The 7,098-nt window shown below is 33.4% G+C and overlaps 1 long non-coding RNA gene across 1 annotated transcript; it reads right to left on the bottom strand.

Annotated features, from left to right (window-relative positions):
* Nucleotides 1–5,743: 5,743 nt before the first annotated feature.
* Nucleotides 5,744–6,496, bottom strand: LOC137828590 (uncharacterized). Its single transcript, XR_011083915.1, has 3 exons — nucleotides 6,324–6,496; nucleotides 6,158–6,229; nucleotides 5,744–6,067 (listed from the first exon to the last, which is right to left on the bottom strand). It is a non-coding gene; the product is annotated as an uncharacterized lncRNA (long non-coding RNA).
* Between the last annotated feature and the right edge of the window lie 602 nt (nucleotides 6,497–7,098).

The following is a 7,098-nucleotide window of genomic DNA, read 5'->3' as shown; positions in this document are numbered from 1 at the left end:
AGATGAAGAAGGAATCAATGCCTACATTCACGAGATGAGCAGAAAACAGATCAACATACCCAAGGTGCTGGATTTCAACTGGCTGAAATCTGAAAAACTGGCCGAAACAAGGTCTGCACTGAAGCATCAGAAACTGATAAAGCTGCTGGAATTAACTGGTAATGTATACCCTGACTTGGTTAAAGTGTTTTACACAAATCTAACTCTGGATGGAAAGAACATTGTATCCTATGTGAAAGGCATCAAGATGAAGGTCACCAGTGAAGTTTGGAATTCAGTGGCTGGTATCAAATATTCTGGTCTAAAGGTTGGAAAAGGGAACACAAGTGGAATTCAGGAGTTCAACAAAATCCAATATTACAGAAGTTGTATGAGAAACCCTGTCCAAAGTATAAGTAGATTCCATGCAGATAATCTAAACCTAACTCCACGTCTAGTTGCCTACATCATTGCATGGCAGCTCATCCCTAGAGGTACAAATCATGTTGTTCTACAAGAAGAGGATTTAATCCTTTTATACTGCATCATGAATCTGATCAAGGTTAACTGGGTGTATATCATCATTGAGCATATGCTGAAATCCAAAAAGATTAACTGGTTATCGCTTTCCTTATGTTATTCTTGTTTCAAAATTGATTGATTACTTTGGCATTGACACCTCTAATGAGCGAAATGAAACCATCAAAGCTGTAAGTGAGATTGACAACTCAACTCTCACAAAAATGGGGTTTCATAAAGTGGAGGACTGTTGGGTGTTTCTCAAAGGCAAAAATCCTCAAGAAGAACATGGAGCCTCAAACCTCAACAATGAAGATGGAGATGAGGCTGTTCCCATGGAAGATGACACTGCTCAAGCTGCAGAACATTCATGTTATGTTATCCATCACTCCTACGGGCAAGAGCCATCTGCTGATCATGCTGGAAGTCAAAGGATGAGTTCTCCATCTGTAGAAATCAGAGGAGATTCACCTGCTCTCCAATCAATGCATGAAGAAGATGCTGCAACTCATCAAAATGCTATTGTTGCCTATCAAACTCCAGAATATAGAGGTGAACCTTTATCCATGTTTGAGAGGCAGGTTCTGTATCGCCTTGATGCCATGACAGCAGAATAGAGGGCATACTTTGAGACAACTCAAGCAAGGTTTCAGTATCTTGATGATCAAATTGAAGGAGTTCAGTTGCAACTGGCAGAATTATACTACAAAGATTAGAAGTATCTTGCTTTCCATGCTTTCCTTTATCAGTTTATATTTCTGCAATGTGGAACAATTTGTATTTGTTTCTGGACTAATATGGTTGTGTTATCTTTCTGTTTTTATCTTTCTCTATGCTTAAATGTTGTTTGATGAATCCAAAGGGGGAGAAAAATAGCTCACCGTGCTAGGTGAAGCTAGGTGATACAGGAAGTTACATTTTGTACCTTAAAACTGATTCACATGTTATGCATTGTTTCAACCTTTTAGTTTGGTATTTGGTGCAGTACAGGTTCTTAAAGCAACAGAGCTATGGGGTTTTGTCTCCATCAAACAGGGGGAGATTGTTGAAGATGGTTGATGCCCCTTCAAGGCATGTGTTTGATGAAGCCATTTGTGTAAATTTCATTTGTATTTACATTTGCTTTAAGAATGCCTTAGGTATAGTTTAGAGGTTGTTTAGAGTAGGCTTTTTGCTAGGTAACTCACCTCTTAACCCCTGACCATGTGATAAGAGCAAGCACAAGTTTTCTGAAACTGTTTTTCACATGTTTTGCAAAAATACCCTTACTACATAAAAAATGAATCTGTTCTTTTCTAAATGAATAGATTCTTTTCTTAAGCTGATGCTTTGATTAAGTGTTTTCAAACATCGTGGTTTGTGCATCAAGTATTTTGACTAAGTTTTCACTCCATCAAAACGATTGTGTTTCACTTGTTAAGAAGTTTCTGTTATTGTTTTGAAAAATAAATTTGTTCATCTGTAAATGAATAAATTCTTTTTAGTCTGGTGCTATGTTTACCTTAAAAGGTTTTTTCGTTTTATCCTTGTACCAGAGTGTTTGACTAAGTCTCCTTCACATAACAGATTCTCTAACCACTTTTGAAAATAAATCTATTCATTTTATTTTCAATATGTTCTTTTTGTAACAGCTTTAACTGTTTTTTGAAAATCTGTTATAAGTTGTTTTTCTATAAAAAGAGAGCTTGTTCTTACGTTCAAAGGAGAATCATACAATTGAGAAAAGAAGTTTTACAACAGAGAACTAAGGATTTTCAGAGAATTAGCATGTGTCCTTGAAAGATTTTCCAAATCACAAAGTGTGCTTGTTCTTGGTTGGCTCTAGGGCTTGGTTAGAGGTGTTGCTACTGTGTGAGCAATCTGTTCTACTGGTCTAAGGCAGAATTTTGCATCCTCTATCAGGTGTATTCGTTTCATATTTCATTTCTTGTAAAAGTGTGGTTGTAATCTCTTCTTGATAGGGTTTCTTGAAGAGTTGTGTGTGCTGGAATAGTGTTTTTCAGCAAGGTTTGCCATGTTCTTGTAGGGTTCAAGAACAGTGGTGTTTGTAATTGTTTGAATTGTGTTTTAGTGAATTTCACTTTGGATTAGGTGAAGACTGGATGTAGCTCATTGGAGTGAACCAGTATAATTGCTTTGTGTTCATTCTCTCTTAATCTCTGCACTCAATAACTGCTGAATAAACTAAACTGTCAAGAAATAAATCTGTTCAATTGTAATTGAATCTGTTCTTTCTGGGCACGTATATACTGTTCTTGATTTTCTAAAGAACTTCTGCATAAATCCATATGTGGTGAAACATCAGTAAATTTCATGCCCTGTGAAGGTTAATACAATCTGTCAAGTGTTTTAAAAAACAAGCATTGGCTTTGTATTCAAAGGTTGTGATTAATTGCTGAAGCTCACTGTTTTAATTCTGCAAAAATCAATTTGAACTTTGCCTGTAGATCATCTAACTCAATCTTAAAATCAAAGTTTATTCAATTGGGATAAACGCCTTAAAGTACATAAACAGTAAAAAAACAAATTTGTTCATTGCTAAATAAATCGATTTATTTTCTGTGTATTGTGACAATATCTGATTCTGTGCGAAACTTTTAAAAGGTCAATTCACCCCTCCCCCCCCTCTCTTGAACTTTGACACTATTGAACCTAACATATTGGACGAGCTGAAATGTGGAAGATTACACATAAAAGGAAAAATGACATCTATGTGAATGATGAGGCTATGGAGATTGGGGTATAATTTGAAAACATTCATTGTTTGTTTCCTATAATGTTAGTTAGTTAGTTGGGCATCTGTTGTTATGATTCGTTGATTTGATATTGATTGATGGTCTGAAATGTTTGATTACTAAACCTACGTGTTGTTTTGATTGTAAGTATTAAATCTTGAATTGTTATTAGAGATACCTATATTGATGGTTAGTCTTGCAAGGTTTCATATGTAGCCTCAATAAGGAATTGACTCTTTCGTGGATCCTTTTGTATATCTAGTAATACTGGTTTACTAATTTATTGGTAGGTTCTTGTACGCTTGATGGTGTTGATTCACAATAGTTTTTTGGAACTGGTGTCATAATATATCACTCCAGGATATGGGATTAGTTGTAGTTGACAAGAATATAGTTGTAATCTTTGTTCGTCTGACAAGTATGTTGTTTTGAAAATAATTATCATTACTTCCAATTTTATACAGAAAAAAAATTGATGAGCTAATGTTGATAAATCCATAAACTGCTTAAAATATATCTCAAAATGATCCAATTGGTTTCATATTTGGTGAGGAGCATCTTGGTCGAGTTAGAGGACTATCATATGGAGTTTGTCTCAGTCTTGATTTTAAAAGATCCATAACAAGGCTAAGTGGTATAAACTATGCTTCATCCAGTTCAACTTCATCAAATGTGGAGGACAAGGTAGTCCAAATGCAAAGTGAGTTCGCAATTATGAAGAAGCAAATGCAAACATTGCTTGTATATATTGCTTCAAAAAAAGATGTTCCAAAACATTTTGCTGCAATGGTAGCTAATTTGGTGCATACACCCATCAATGAGGTATAACTTAGTATACTTAAATCTTTATTATTGGTGTCTTCCTTTATTTTATAGTTATAAACATTGAAAATTCTTAACTTCAAATATTTTGTATTTATTTTAGGCACTAGATGTTGGAAGTGGTGATTTATCACCTAATCAAGTAATAAGATCAAGTGATGGAAGCAAAACTGATTAGGGAAAATGGTTGTAATAGTCTGAACATGTTATGATATTTAAAAATATTTTGTGGTAGTCAAATTTGTGGTAGTATGGGGAACCGCCACACACTTATATTGTTCTGGCATTTATAAATGTCACTTTATACGAAAATAACTTCCACCACATACACATTTCTTTTGTAGTATTTGGATGTAGGATAACTTATGGCAAAATCAAATTTGTAATATCATAAAATGGCAACAATAAAACACTGATTTTTTTTTCTACTCTTTTCCATTTTTCCTCATACGATAATTCTCATCAACTAGGTGTAAGCTTCCAAAAACACATTGGTATTTAAGAGCACTTTGAAACATAAAAAAAAGTTGAGTTCCACCTTGTAGGAACATTTAGACACAACCAACTTGATGCATTTATGTTCCTAATTTTTTGAAGGCATTGTTTAAATTTAATCATTCTACTCTCAGAACTCCTAAAATATTTTATGCTCTCCCTAATTTGATCTAAAGAATCACCAAGTACCTTCAACTTCTTGAACAATCAAATTTAAAATGTGTGCATAACAATGCACATGAAAGAACTCACCATCACAATCAATTAATTTTGAAAAACAAGCTAACCTTTTAAAGTTTTTCGAAAAACATCATTGTTAGAAGCATTATCCAAAGTGATAGAAAATATTCTTTTTTCAATGCGAGGGGGAGAAAAATGGTAAAAGTTAAGAATGTTGCAACTTAACTTCCAGTTTAAATCAACATAATGTGTTGTCAAACTAATATAACCCTCAGTAGTGCAAGATGTCCATAAATTAGAAGTTAAACAAATCTTACTCGTAATGTTATTAAACTTTTTTTCTTTTATAAATATTCTCAATACATCACTCTTAACAGTATTTCTAGAAACTAGAGTTGCATCACGATTCAAATAACTTATCCAAGTTCTAAGTTTTGGATGCTCAAAAAAATTGAATGATAAACCATATCAGATAATTAAATTAGCACACAATTCACAGGACACCATTTGATTTTTATTTTTTTTGCCTTCAACTTTTCTTACTTGTCCAAAATCATTTGACTCACGTCTTCAGATTTGTTTTTACTATATTTTTTAATATAATGCTTTAAAAGGGAAGTCCCATATTTTTTTTACCACCAATTGCATATTTTTTGTTACAACCATTTCACCTTGCCCTCTCTTTTCCATAAACAGAAACACCAATCCTAGTAAAGAATTTCCAACAATAAAATGTTGTAAACTTCTGATTTTTCTTATCAGGTTCAACACTTTGAGATTCATTTTTAAGAACATCTTCAGCCTCATTTTTAGATACATGCACATCAACATACAAAGTGGTTTACTAATTGAGTCATCCATTATTTATGATCTTCAATCCTATTTTAAATTAAAAAGTAAATTTAATTTTTAATATACAACTAATCAGTGTATTTAAAAAGACAAAGACAGGGAGAACAACCCACATAATAAATAATAAATCAATATTAAGTCAAACAAAAAGTTGATCAAAATAAATAAAAAAAATCCAAACAAGATCATAAATTCAAGCAATCCCATGCTCAATATTGTCACATACATACTCATCCAACAATGCCTCTCATAACCTAGAACTCATATACATAATTAAATGACAACATAATAGAAAAATCCTAGGGTGTAATAATACTTTTGTAGTCACTATTACAAAGTCTCACTCACACTACAAGCATACACCACCAGTACAATACAACCAATATCAAAATCAAAGCAAAAAGTTTAGCCAAATGAAAATAAATTTGTTACCTTCATTGTGAATTGTGATAGATGATTGGTGACCTCTCTTCTCGGTTATTCTCCTAACAAAGAGAAAATTGAAGAGTTAAATGAGTGAGTGAGATGAGCTTGTGGAGAATAAAAGAGAAAATAGGAAGGAAAAGAATTCAAACCTTATAAGTGGTGGTGTCATGTAGGGTTTCTTAAGGTTTGTTGGAATAACTGCGTCAGAGAACTTAGAGCATCTGCAAAAACATGTAGGGGGACAATGAGATATCGTCAGAGTAGCAGTGTCACCGTCCTAGGATTTCTTCAAGCTTGTCGGAGCAGGAACTTCACCCTCTAGGATTTCTTAAGTGTTGCAGTGAAAACAACACGCAAGGAGAAATGAAATTCATTAACTAAATGAATTTAAAGAATAATATAAAGTGGAATGGAACTGGGTCTGAGAAGAGAGAAAAAAGATCTACGAAGGAAGGAGAAGAAGAACAGAAGGACACGTGTGTTGCTATGTATGAATGAAATAAAAATTGAAAAACATATATGCATCATGAATTGGCGAGTCGGCCCGCCGTCTTCGTCTATGATTTGACAGGGATTAACAGATCAGATCAACACGGTTGATGGGTTCAAAACTTTAACCCACTCTGCCTATAGCATGTGGAGTTGGCGGGCCGGCCCACTGAACAACCCGTTTTGCTAATCCTATATACAATGATATTTCATATTTTTATACTAATGAGTAAATATGAGTAAGAGGAATTGACTAAATTTCTTTTGAATATAATTTTGTTAGTAATTGTATGGATAATATTTTAATCAAAACAAATTGAAGAGAAAATTCAATTCCAGAAAAGAATGATGAGAAAATATTGATCTTTACCTTTTGGCATAAAAAAACATTGTAAAATACCCTTTAATTATGTGATTTGATTAAACCAGTTTTTAAAAAAGTTGCTGTTAAAATGAGAAAGGAATTAAAGCTTTCTGCATTTGTGAAAATGGTAAAATGTTAAATAATGAAAAAGTGATGAACGCAAAAGGTAAACAGAGACAGAAAAACAAAGGACAGGGTCGATGTTGGTGCATGCTATTCTCTTTCCAGTGTCTCCCA

This window comes from Phaseolus vulgaris, chromosome 7, assembly GCF_000499845.2.
Source record: "Phaseolus vulgaris cultivar G19833 chromosome 7, P. vulgaris v2.0, whole genome shotgun sequence".
Taxonomy (NCBI): domain Eukaryota; kingdom Viridiplantae; phylum Streptophyta; class Magnoliopsida; order Fabales; family Fabaceae; genus Phaseolus; species Phaseolus vulgaris.
This window is presented reverse-complemented; position numbering and strand designations above follow the sequence as displayed.